Below are 14,617 nucleotides of genomic sequence, written 5' to 3' on the forward strand. Positions count from 1 at the left end.
ATCATTTGTGGCATAATGTGTTCATCTAAAAAATGGTCAATTTGAAGGATCGGTAGAATTGTTGTTCTATGTTTAAAAACGCTGTGATTTGAGGTTCCGATATGGTTGAAAATAACTTTGACAGTTTTCATTCCAGGACAATCGTTTATGCATCATTTTAAAGCATTACAGTTGCACTTTGTTTCGGTGTACAATTTGTGGCATAATGAATTTTTACAAAAATTGGATAGATCGGTACATTTATTGGTACAGGTTTGGAAATGCGATAATTTAAGGCTCCGATATGGTTGCAAATATCTTTTATAGTTTTCGTGTTATAGCTGTCGTTTATATATCTTTTTATTGCATTATAGCTGCCATTTGTTTTAGTATATAAAAACAAATTATGTTTTTAGAAAATGGCTAATTGGATAGAATAGATAGAATAGATAGAATTATTTTCACAGCTTTAAAAACGCGGTATTTTAAGGTTCCAATATGGCTACAAGTAACATTGACAGTTTTCACGCTATGACAGTCATTTAGGCATCATTTTAAAGCATTATGATTGCACTTTAATATGGTATATAATAATAGAATTGTTGTTCTATGTTTAAAAACGCTGTGATTTGAGGTTCCCATATGGTTGCAAATAACATTATCAGTTTTTATGCCAGGACAATCGTTTATACATCATTTTAAAGCATTACAGTTGCACTTTGTTTTGGCGTATAATTTGTGGCATAATGAGTTTTTACAAAAATAGGATAGATCGGTATATTTATTGGTACAGGTTTAGAAATGCGGTAATTTAAGGCTACGATATGGTTGCAAATATCATTTATAGTTTTCATGTTATTGCAGTCGTTTCTATATCTTTTTATTGCATTATAGTTGCCATTTGTTTTGGTATATAATATATTGCATAATATATTTTTAGAAAATGGCCAATTGGATAGATCGGTAGAATTATTTTCACAGCTTTCAAAACGCGGTTGTTTGAGGTTCCAATATGGCTGCAAATAACATTGACAGTTTTCACGCTATGACAGTCATTTAAGAATCATTTTAAAGCATTATGATTGCAATTCAATATGGTATATCATTTGAAGCATAATGTGTATTTTTAGAAATTATTCAATTTGATAGATCGGTATAATTATTGTTCTATGTTTAATAAACGCAGTAATCTGAAGTTTTCGTGCTAGGACAGTCGTTTATGCACCATTTTAAAGCATTACAGTTGCACTTTGTTTTGGTGTACAATTTGTGGCATAATGAATTTTTACAAATTGCCATTTGTTTTGGTATATAATTTAGTGCATAATGTAGTTTTAGAAAATGGCCAATTGGATAGATCGGTAGAATTATTTTCCCAGGTTCAAAAAGGCGGTAATTTAAGGTTCCGATATGGTTGTGAATAACTTTGACAGTTTTCATGCTATGACAGCCATTTATGCATCATTTTAAAGCATTATGATTGCGCTTTAATTTGGTATATCATTTGTGGCATAATGTGTTCGTCTAAAAAATGGTCAACTTGAAGTATCGGTAGAATTGTTGTTCTATGTTTAAAAACGCTGTAATTTGAGGTTCCAATATGGTTGCAAATAACTTTGACAGTTTTTATGAAAATGTCAAGGGGCACTTCTCGCCAAAGATCTAGGGCTTCAGCCCGAAATCTTTGGTGGTTTTGGTCCTTGCTTTTCCACCGAACTCTCTCTAATCTCGATCTTCCACTTCACTTTCCTCAGGTGTTGGATTAGTGTTCTGTAAAGAAAGTGGAACCACTCAATTTAGTTTTTGTTTAATGTAGTTACAAGGGGTATTTCCCGCCAAAGTCTCTATAGTTTACTCTACGAGCTTTGGTGTACTTAATCCTTGTGTTACAGGGGAGAATAAGTAACATTATTTTATTTTCTTGTATTTTTATACTTACGGATTCTAAACGAAATCTAAGGCCAGTTTGAAGTTCAAGATCCTCTAGAAGTTTAATCTGAAAGTATAGAGAATTCACATAATTAGTAAAATTATATGGAAAAAAAAACACAAAAAATATTAAAAAGATAGAAAAAATTAAAAAAAAAATAATAAAAAAAATATAAAAAACATATGAATTACTTACAAGAAAAAAAAACTGAATTAATACTGTATTTTTAAACATTTTAAAATTTTTTATTATTTTTCACTTTCATTTTGAGGGTTTTAGTTTTCTTCTACGCATTTATTCACAGCACACTTTTCGCGAACACCCGTTTTCGTTATTTAATTCACTTTTTTCACAATAGTTTCTTTACATTTTTATAAACAAGTTTTTTTTAATCGCCTTAATACTTTCCTTTTCATCAATTTCTTTTAAGTAATTTTTCAAAAATTTTCGTTTAATTTCCTAAATTTTAATTTTTTTTCAATTTCACTGAAATTTGGCACACCACTGTAAAATTTTTTTTAAGTTTCAATTAATTAACAACAGCATAGCCCAGTTCAGTAGTTTTATTTCTTTGTTTTGTTTCAAAAGCTCACACTTTTATCTGCCACTGTATTTTCCAAAATTAGTTTTATTTTACACCATACAGTTTCTTCACACACACGGTCAAAATATTCACTTAACACCATAGAATATTTTTTTTATTGTGTCACAACACTTTTGTTTTTCACTGTATTCTTTTATTTTTGTTTTACACCAGCTTAATTTACCACCACTTTAGTTTCAGTTTCACTTTCATTTTTTATTCACTTTTATTTTTTTTTAACACCACACACTTTTAATCGTCACTGTAAATTCCGTTTTTAGTTTTTATTTTATTTTATTCCCCGTCAACAATTCGTTTGCACAATAGTTTAATTTTATTTTCACTTTTAATTTTTTTATTTCACTTTTGTCGCACACTGTAGATTCCATTTTTATTTTTATTCACAGATACAAATCCGTTTTACACGATAGTTTCATTTAATTTTTTTTTTCTTTAATTTTTCACCTTAATTTTGTTTTACACTTCACTTTTGTCCCGCACTGTAATTTCTGGAAAAATAATTTTTAGTTTCTTAATTTTTACCGGCACTAATATTTTTCGCGTTTTATTAATTTTTTATTTTTTTATTTTAATTGTCTGTCCGTGCACTTTTTGTACTCACTGTATTTTCCAAATTTTATTTTTTTTAATCACAATAACACATTACACTCACTTAGAACACTTTTATTTAATTTTTTTACACACACTTTTCACGCTCACTGTAGTTTCCAAGAAAAAAAACCTAATAGCACTTTAACTTAAAAAAACCTTATTTTAAATTTTGTTACTTACCTTATATATTTCTAAATCCGGAAGTTACACCCGCACATACCCAATAGCTAACTGTAGTCACATTCCTGAAAGAAACAAACAAAAAAATGCATTACAATTTTTGTTGACCTTGAATGAATTAAATAAATTTTTACTTACCAATATTCCACCAGAATCTGCAACATCCTCTGTCTTTTCCTGAAAGGAAAATATAAAATATTATAAATTAGTAATTTGTTACAATTTTTCAGTAAAATTTCTAAATAAAAATAAATAAATTTAAAAATAAAAATTTCATTAACAAAGACATTCCATTGTTGATCGCCGCCATTGAAAAATATTAATGAATGCGTTTTTGCATTCTTTCTCCTCCCCTTCCATTTCATTCAAACAGCTGTGAAATAGATTCAGAGTACGTCGCCGGCCGACCTGTTTTAACGGCGGTACAGAGTCGCACTTTTGTTTGTGAATGGAATAAGGGTTGCCATATTGCTAATTTTTCTTGTTAGGAATAAAAAAACCCAAAATCCAGAAAATTTTTAAAATTAGGGAAGTTCATAAAATTCAGGGCGCATATTTTTCCACCCCATTCCGTATCCATAAATGGATTACAGAATGGTACGGTTTGTCGTGTGCACCCTGTAGTAGGGAAAAATTTAAAAAGAAGAAGACGAAAAGAGAAGTTGGCAACGCTGCTGTACAAACTATCTGACAGCTGAAAAATGTAAAGAAAAACAAAACTATAATGTAAAAAACGATACGGTTTAGACAAATGGCTGAAATGGTGTTAAATTGCTGGGAACCGTGTTGGTAACCGAGGTTTCCCGTTACCAAAAAGGTAAAACGTCGGTCTTTTTTCATTTTTCCCTGCCCAAGAAGAAGGTGGAGCCCGTGGCTTTCAACTTAAAGAAAACGAACCGAATTTCAATTTAAATTAAATCATTTTTATTTTATTTAATATACGTAAAAATTTAAAGTTTAAAATTTTAAACCAAATAGAATTGAACTTAAAACTAAAGAAAATTAAACCTGGAACTAAACAATACAGAAAGTTGAAACTAAGCCAACAGCAAACAAGCCACGCCATCGCCAGCTCCATCCATCGTGGGACTCTTTTGGCAGACCAGCACCAGCAATCCTGTGGTGCTCAGGTATCTGGTTTTCGACCTAAGTACTTACCATTCACCCGAACGACCAAACGAACAGGACTTCTAATTACTACTTTTAAATAATTTCCTAGAAAATAAAATATAAAAAAGATATATAAAAAAATATATATATATAGAAGTAGGCTTACCTGTCGACTTCGTTTGTCGTCATCCAGTTTGTGATTAAGCCAAACGTGCGCGATTAGGTTTGAGCTCAGGCCAAATATTAAATAAAAAAACGTGATAAGTTTGAATTTAGGTAGCCTAGAAATATATACATATATTTGCTCAATAGTGGTCCTTAAAGTTATTTAAAAGGTTTTTCCAAAATATTTTTTTTGTTTTACTTACCGTGAATACTCTAACAGACTGAAATACGGACGGACCGAAAACCAATCAGCTCTCAAGAATCCTGTTACTCACAGCAGCAACCCAGTAATCGATGTTGAGGGACCTAAAAATAAAAGGGAAAACTTAAATAAAAGAAAGAAAAAAAGACGTAGAATAACTTGAAACTTAAATTAAACTTAAAGCTAAAAACTTAAAAATAAATTTTGTTTAACGTAAAACTAAAATTTGCTTAAAATTAAAACTAATTTTGCTACAACTAAATTTGTTAAAACTAAACCACCCCATCCGGCGAGCTTTAGCCGCGCAATACGCGAGCATACCAGCGCCGCTAGCAATCTGGCCGCTCTGTCCCTTTTTGTTCTTTATGTTGTCTGTTTGTTTATTTAAACAAACAGCTGACACAACACACCACTACGAGATTCATAAATTTATTAAACCTACTTTATTCAATTATATTCATTGTATATGTAAATAATAAAAACCTAAACCTAACTCTAAAATCTATTTACTAATACATTGGCAATACTATAAAATGCAAGAATAATTTAACCAACCTTTTACATCAACAACTACCATATCTACATCATCAAGTTCCTGTGGAGGCCTTCATCGGATTCGCATGATGCGGTGAGTTTGATCCAACATTTTTATTCTCATTTCATATTTCTTGCATTTGAATTTGCATAAAAGAAGCAACAAAAAATGAAATCTTAAACATAAACAGCATTTTATAAATCATAAAGTATCAATTAACATTTACATATTACGATGTTAATTATATACTCTTAAATTAAAAATAATTTACAGTATTGGTGTTTAATTTAAATAGCAGTAAAAAAGAGTATGTTATTAACATAGTTCAAATCAAGAGTGATAATGTTTGATTTTGTCATTGTTTATTATTCTCCCTTAATTTCAATTTCAATAATAGTGATTTATAAAGTGATCTCAGTGTTTTTGCTTCTCTTATCATTGTGATTTTTTTGTTTTGCCATCAATGTTAAAGTAATTAACCCATTAAGGTTCGGTATTATAAATTAGATTTTATTTTAACAGTGTTAATAATGAATAGTTTTTTTTATCAATATTTGCTAAAAGATTTTTATAGTGATTTAAAATCTCAATTTGTGGCATAATGAATTTTTACAAAAAATGGATAGATCGGTATATTTATTGGTACAGGTTTGGAAATGCGGTAATTTAAGGCTCCGATATGGTTGCAAATATTTTTTATAGTTTTCAAGTTATAGCAGTCGTTTATACATCTTTTTATTGCATTCTAGTTGCTATTTGTTTTGGTATATAATTTGTTGCATAACATATTTTTAGAAAATGGCTAATTGGATAGATCTGTAGAATTATTTTCACAGCTTTAAAAACGCGGTATTTTAAGGTTCCGATATGGCTGCAAATAACATTGACAGTTTTCACGCTATGACAGTCATTTAGGCATCATTTTAAAGCATTATGATTGCACTTTAATATGGTATATCATTTGTAGCATAATGTGTATTTTTAGAAATTATTCAATTTGATAGATCGGTAGAATTATTGTTCTATGTTTAATAAACGCAGTAATCTGAGGTTCCGATATGGTAGCAATTAACTTTGGCAGTTTTCATGATAGGACAGTCATTTATACACCATTTTAAAGCATTAAAATTGCCATTTGTTTTGGTACATAATTTATTGCATAATATATTTTTAGAAAATGTCCAATTGGATAGATCGGTAGAATTATTTTCATAGCTTTAAAAACGCGGTATTTTAAGGTTCCGATGTGACTGCAAATAACATTGACAGTTTTCACGCTATGACAGTCATTTAGGCATCATTTTAGAGCATTATGATTCCACTTTAATATGGTATATCATTTGTAGCATAATGTGTATTTTTACAAATTTGTCAATTTGATAGATCGGTATAATTATTGTTCTATGTTTAATAAACGCAGTAATCTGAGGTTCCGATATGGTTGCAATTAACTTTGGCAGTTTTCGTGCTACGACAGTCGTTTATACACCATTTTAAAGCATTAAAATTGCCATTTGTTTTGGTATATAATTTATTGCATAATGTATTTTTAGAATATGGCCAATAGGATAGATCGGTAGAATTATTTTCCCAGGTTTAAAAAAGCGGTAATTTGAAGTTCCGATATGGTTGTGAATAACTTTGACAATTTTCACGCTATGACAGTCATTTATTTTGGTATATAATTTATTGCATAATGTATTTTTAGAAAATGGCCAATTGGATAAATCGGTAGAATTATTTTCCCAGGTTTAAAAAGGCGGTAATTTGAAGTTCCGATATGGTTGTGAATAACTTTGACAGCTTTTATGCTATGACAGTCATTTATGCATCATTTTAAAGCATTATGATTGCACTTTAATTAATCATTTGTGCCATAATGTGTTAGTCTAAAAAATGGTCAATTTGAAGGATCGGTAGAATTGTTGTTCTATGTTTAAAAACGCTGTTATTTGAGGTTCCCATATAGTTGCAAATAACATTGACAGTATTCATGCCAGGACAATCGTTTATGCATCATTTTAAAGCATTGCAGTTGAACTTTGTTTTGGTGTATAATGTGTGGCATAATGAGTTTAACAAAAATAGGACAGATCGGTATATTTATTGGTACATGTTTATAAATGCAGTAATTTAAGACTCCGATATGGTTGCAAATATCTTTTATAGGTTTCATGTTATTGCAGTCGTTTATATATCTTTTTATTGAATTATAGTTGCCATTTGTTTTGGTTTATAATTTATTGCAAAATATATTTTTAGAAAATGGCCAATTGGATAGATCGGTAGAATTATTTTCACAGCTTTAAAAACGCGGTAGTTTGAGGTTCCAATATGGCTGCAAATAACATTGACAGTTCTTACGCTAGGACAGTCATTTATGAATCATTTTAAAGCATTATGATTGCACTTTAATATGGTAAATCATTTGTAGCATAATGTGTATTTTTAGAAATTGGTCAATTTGATAGATCGGTAGAATTATTGTTCTATGTTTAATAAACGCAGTAATCTGAAGTTTTCGTGCTAGGACAGTCGTTTATGCACCATTTTAAAGCATTACAGTTGCACTTTGTTTTGGTGTACAATTTGTGGCATAATGAATTTTTACAAATTGCCATTTGTTTTGGTATATAATTTAGTGCATAATGTAGTTTTAGAAAATGGCCAATTGGATAGATCGGTAGAATTATTTTCCCAGGTTCAAAAATGCAAATATCTTTTATAGTTTTCATGTTATAGCAGTCGTTTTTATATCTTTTTATTGCATTATAGTTGCCATTTGTTTTGGTATATAATTTGTTGCATAATATATTTTTAGAAAATGGCTAATTGGATAGATCGGTAGAATTATTTTCACAGCTTTAAAAACTTGGTATTTTAAGGTTCCTATATGGCTGCAAATAACATTGGCAGTTTTCACGCTATGACAGTCATTTAGGCATCATTTTAAAGCATTATGATTGCACTTTAATATGGTATATCATTTGTTGCATAATGTGTATTTTTAGAATTTATTCAATTTGATAGATCGGTAGAATTGTTGTTCTATGTATAATAAACGCTGTGATTTGAGGTTCCGCTATGGTTGCAATTAACTTTGGCAGTTTTCGTGCTAGGACAGTCGTTTATGCACCATTTTAAAGCATTAAAATTGCCATTTGTTTTGGTATATAATTTATTGCATAATGTAATTTTAGAAAATGGCCAGTTGGATAGATCGGTAGAATTATTTTCCCAGGTTTAAAAAGGCGGTAATTTGAAGTTCCGATATGGTTGTGAATAACTTTAACAGTTTTCATGCTATGACAGTCATTTATGCATCATTTTAAAGCATTATGATTGCACTTTAATATGGTATATCATTTGTAGCATAATGTGTATTTTTAGAAATTATTCAATTTGATAGATCGGTAAAATTACCGCCTTTTTGAACCTGGGAAAATAATTCTACCGATCTATCCAATTGGCCATTTTCTAAAACTACATTATGCACTAAATTATATACCAAAACAAATGGCAATTTGTAAAAATTGTAAAAATTCATTATGCCACAAATTGTACACCAAAACAAAAAGCAACTGTAATGCTATAAAATGGTGCATAAACGACTGTCCTAGCACGAAAACTTCAGATTACTGCGTTTATTAAACATAGAACAATAATTCTACCGATCTATCAAATTGACCAATTTCTAAAAATACACATTATGCTACAAATGATTTACCATATTAAAGTGCAATCATAATGCTTTAAAATGATTCATAAATGACTGTCATAGCGTAAGAACTGTCAATGTTATTTGCAGCCATATTGGAACCTCAAACTACCGCGTTTTTAAAGATGTGAAAATAATAATACCGATCTATCCAATTGGCCATTTTCTAAAAATCTATTTTGCAATAAATTATAAACCAAAACAAATGGCAACTATAATTCAATAAAAAGATATATAAACGACTGCAATAACATGAAAATTATAAAAGATATTTGCAACCATATCGGAGCCTTAAATTACCGCATTTCTAAACCTGTACCAATAAATATACCGATCTGTCCTATTTTTGTTAAACTCATTATGCCACAAATTATACACCAAAACAAAGTTCAACTGCAATGCTTTAAAATGATGCATAAACGATTGTCCTGGCATGAAAACTGTCAATGTTATTTGCAACTATATGGGAACCTCAAATAACAGCGTTTTTAAACATAGAACAACAATTCTACCGATCCTTCAAATTGACCATTTTTTAGACTAACACATTATGGCACAAATGATATACCAAATTAAAGTGCAATCATAATGCTTTAAAATGATGCATAAATGACTGTCATAGCATAAAAACTGTCAAAGTTATTCACAACCATATCGGAACTTCAAATCAAAGCCTTTTTAAACCTGGGAAAATAATTCTACCGATTTATCCTATTGGCCATTTTCTAAAAATACATTATGCAATAAATTATATACCAAAACAAATGGCAATTTTAATGCTTTAAAATGGTGTATAAACGACTGTCCTAGCACGAAAACTGCCAAAGTTAATTGCAACTGTAATGCTTTAAAATGATGCCTAAATGACTGTCATAGCGTGAAAACTGTCAATGTTATTTGCAGCCATATCGGAACTTTAAAATACCGTGTTTTTAAAGCTATGAAAATAATTCTACCGATCTATCCAATTGGCCATTTTCTAAAAATACATTATGCAGTAAATTATATACCAAAACAAATGGCAATTTTAATGCTTTAAAATGGAGCATAAACTACCGTCCTAGCACTAAAACAGCCAAAGTTAATTGCAACCATAGCGGAACCTCAGATTACTTCGTTTATTATACATAGAACCGATCTATCAAATTGAATAATTTCTAAAAATACACATTATGCTACAAATAATATACCATATTGAAGTGCAATCATAATGCTTTAAAATGATGCCTAAATGACTCTCATAGCGTGAAAACTGTCAATGTTATTTGCAGCCATATCGGAACCTTAAAACACCGCGTTTTTAAAGACCAATTTGTAAAAAACACACATTATGCTACAAATGATATTACCCATATTAAAGTGCAATCATAATGCTTTAAATTGATGTCTAAATGACTATCATAGCGTGAAAACTGTCAATGTTATTTGCAGTCATATCGGAACCTCAAATTACCGCATTTTTAAAGCATAGAACAACAATTCTACCGATCCATCAAATTGACAATTTTTAGACGAACACATTATGCCACAAATGATATGCCAATAAAAAGTGCAATCATAATGCTTTAAAATGATGCATAAATGACTGTCATAGCATGAAAACTGTCAAAGTTATTCACAACCATATCGGAACCTCAAATTACCGCCTTTTTAAACCTGGGAAAATAATTCTACCGATCTATTCAATTGGCCAATTTTCTAAAATGTCATTATGCAATAAATTATATACCAAAACAAATGGCAATTTTTATGCTTTAAAATGGTGCATAAACGACTGTCCCAGCACGAAAACTGCCAAAGTTAATTGCAGCCATCTCGGAACCTCAGATTACTGCATTTGATACATAGAACAATAATTCTTATCGGAACCTCAAATTACCGCATTTTTAAAGCTGTGAAAATAGTTCTACCGATCTATCCAATTGGCCATTTCTAAAAATTATTATGCAATAAATTATATACCAAAAAAGTAGGAAAGTATAGTCGGGCATGTCCGACCATATAATACCCTACACCATATTTTTAAAATTTTTACTTTTTATAAAATTTTTATTTTTTATAAAAAAAGTTTTATGTTGAATATTACTAATAATTCCAAAATATTTAAGCAATTTATGGATAAAAAACTAAAATTTCTAAATGTGGCTTTATATAAGTCAAATATAGGCCGATCCTCGGTTAATTTGGGAAAAGGATATATTTCTAAATAACAGTTAGTTTTGTTGAGTTTCATTGCGATACAAATGGTTACAAGTCAATTTTAGACGTTTAAGTCATTTTTTGAAGGGGGGTTTGTATGGGGGCTACGCTGCAGATTGTCCTTACGAAAATCTGCAGCGTTATTTGTACTTATATAAAACTTATTTGTGCCAATTTTTAAAGAGATAGCAGAATATTTGACGTAATTATGGCATAAAAAGTTCAAATCGGGAGGTACGGTTGTATGGGGGCTAGGTGAAATAATGGACCGATTTCAACCATTTTCAATAGGCTTCGTCCCTGTGCCAAAAAACATGCTTGGTCCAAATTTCATCAAATTATCTTGAAAATTACGGCCTGTACTTGCGCACAAGGTTTACATGGACAGCCAGCCAGCCGGACAGACGGACGGACGGACTTGTCTTAATCGACTCAAAAAATGATTCTGAATCGATCGGTGTACTTTAAGGTGGGTATTGGACCAATATTTTTGTATGTTACAAACATCAGCACAAATTTATAATACCCTCCCCACTATAGAGGTGTAGGGTATAACAAATGGCAACTATAATGCAATAAAAAGATATATAAACGACTGCTATAACACTAAAACTACAAAAGATATTTGCAACCATATCGGAGCCTTAAATTACCGCATTTCCTAACCTGTACCAATGAATATACCGATCTATCCAATTTTTTAAAAAATTCATTATGCCACAAATTATACACCAAAACAAAGTGCAACTGTAATGCTTTAAAATGATGCATAAACGATTGTTCTGGCATGAAAACTGTCAAAGTTATTTGCAACCATATCGGAACCTCAAATCACAGCGTTTTTAAACATAGAACAACAATTCTACCGATCCTTCAAATTGACAATTTTTTAGACGAACACATTATGCCACAAATGATATACCAAATTAAAGTACAATCATAATGCTTTAAAATGATGCATAAATGACTGTCACAGCATGAAAACTGTCAAAGTTATTCACAACCATATCGGAACTTCAAATTACCGCCTTCTTAAACCTGGAAAAATAATTCTACCGACCTATCCAATTGGCCATTTTCTAAAAATACATTATGCAATAAATTATATACCAAAACAAATGGCAATTTTAGTGCTTTAAAATGGTGCATAAACGACTGTCCTAGCACGAAAACTGCCAAAGTTAATTGCAACCATATCGGAACCTCAGATTACTGCGTTTATTAAACATAGAACAATAATTCTACCGATCTATCAAATTGACCAATTTGTAAAAACACACATTATGCTACAAATAATATACCATATTAAAGTGCAATCATAATGCTTTAAAATGATGCCTAAATGACTCTCATAGCGTGAAAACTGTCAATGTTATTTGCAGCCATATCGGAACCTTAAAACACCGCGTTTTTAAAGCTGTGAAAATAATTCTACCGATCTATCCAATTAGCCATTTTCTAAAAATATATTATGCAATAAATTATATACCAAATCAAATGGCAACTATAATGCAATAAAAAGATATATAAATGACTGCAATAACATGAAAACTATAAATGATATTTGCAACCATATCGGAGCCTTAAATTACCGCATTTCGAAACCTGTACCAATAAATATACCGATCTATCCAATTTTTGTAAAAATTCATTATGCCACAAATTGTACACCAAAACAAAGTGCAACTGTAATGCTTTAAAATGATGCATAAACGATTGTCCTGGCATAAAAACTGTCAAAGTTATTTGCAACCATATCGGAGCCTCAAATCACAGCGTTTTTAAACATAGAACAACAATTCTACCGATCCATCAAATAGACCATTTTTTAGACGAACACATTATACCACAAATAATATACCAAATTAAAGTTCAATTATAATGCTTTAAAATGATGCATAAATGACTGTCATAGCATGAAAACTGTCAAAGTTATTCACAACCATATCGGAACCTCAAAGTACCGCCTTTTTAAACCTGGGAAAATAATTCTACCGATCTATCCAATTGGCAATTTTCTAAAAATACATTATGCAGTAAATTATATACCAAAACAAATGGCAATTTTAATGCTTTAAAATGGTGCAAAAACGACTGTCCCAGCACGAAAACTGTCAAAGTTAATTGCAACCATGTCGGAACCTCAGATTACTGCGTTTATTAAACATAGAACAATAATTCTACCGATCTATCAAATTGACCAATTTGTAAAAACACACATTATGCTACAAATGATTTACCATATTAAAGTGCAATTATAATGCTTTAATATGATGCCCAAATGACTGTCATAGCGTGAAAACTGTCAATGTTATTTGCAGCCATATCGGAAACTTAAAATACCCAGCTTTTAAAGCTGTGAAAATAATTCTACCTATCTATCCAATTAGCCATTTTCTAAAAATATATTATGCAATAAATTATATACCAAAACAAATGGCAACTATAATGCTATAAAAAGATATATAAACGACTGCAATAACATGAAAACTTTAAATGATATTTGCAACCATATCGAAGCCATAAATTACCGCATTTCTAAACCTGTACTAATAAATATACCGATCTATCCTATTTTTGTAAAACCTCATTATGCCACAAATTATACACCAAAACAAAGTGCAACTGTAATGCTTTAAAATAATGCATAAACGATTGCCCTGGCATAAAAACTGTCAATGTTATTTGCAAACATATGGGAACCTCAAGTCACAGCGTTTTTAAACATAGAACAACAATTCTACCGATCCATCAAATTGACCATTTTTTAGACGAACACATTATGCCACAAATGATATACCAATATAAAGTGCAATCATAATGCTCTAAAATGATGCATAAATGACTGTCATAGCATGAAAACTGTCAAAGTTATTCACAACCATATCGGAACTTCAAATTACCGCCTTTTTAAACCTGGGAAAATAATTCTACCGATCTATCCAATTGGCCATTTTCTAAAAATACATTATGCAATAAATTATATACCAAAACAAATGGCAATTTTAATGCTTTAAAATGGTGCATAAACGACTGTCCTAGCACGAAAACTGCCAAAGTTAATTGCAACCATAGCGGAACCTCAGATTACTACGTTTTTTGTACATATAACAATAATTATACCGATCTATCAAATTGAATAATTTCTAAAAATACACATTATGCTACAAATGATATACCATATTGAAGTGCAATCATAATGCTTTATAATGATTCACAAAGACTTGCATAGCGTGAAAACTGTCAATGTCATTTGCAGCCATATCGGAGCCTTAAATTACCGCATTTCTAAACCCGTACCAATAAATATACCGATCTATCCTATTTTTGTAAAAACTCATTATGCCACAAATTATACACCAAAACAAAGTGCAACTGTAATGCTTTAAAATGATGCATAAACG

General features: G+C 30.4%; 2 long non-coding RNA genes across 3 annotated transcripts; both read right to left on the reverse strand.

Annotated features, from left to right (window-relative positions):
- Window positions 1-1,491: 1,491 nt before the first annotated feature.
- On the reverse strand, window positions 1,492-3,563 carry LOC124418939. Its single transcript, XR_006940321.1, has 4 exons — window positions 3,423-3,563; window positions 3,285-3,349; window positions 1,919-1,975; window positions 1,492-1,749 (listed from the first exon to the last, which is right to left on the reverse strand). It is a non-coding gene; the product is annotated as an uncharacterized LOC124418939 (long non-coding RNA).
- Window positions 3,564-4,227: 664 nt separating this feature from the next.
- LOC124419033 lies at window positions 4,228-5,583 on the reverse strand. Of its 2 annotated transcripts, XR_006940346.1 has the most exons (4): window positions 5,317-5,583; window positions 4,763-4,865; window positions 4,561-4,675; window positions 4,228-4,499 (listed from the first exon to the last, which is right to left on the reverse strand). It is a non-coding gene; the product is annotated as an uncharacterized LOC124419033 (long non-coding RNA). The 2 variants fall into 2 exon arrangements; XR_006940345.1 differs by lacking the exon at window positions 5,317-5,583 and having other exon boundaries at window positions 4,763-5,168.
- Window positions 5,584-14,617: the final 9,034 nt, after the last annotated feature.

Source organism: Lucilia cuprina, chromosome 3 (genome assembly GCF_022045245.1).
Source record: "Lucilia cuprina isolate Lc7/37 chromosome 3, ASM2204524v1, whole genome shotgun sequence".
Taxonomy (NCBI): Eukaryota; Metazoa; Arthropoda; class Insecta; order Diptera; family Calliphoridae; genus Lucilia; species Lucilia cuprina.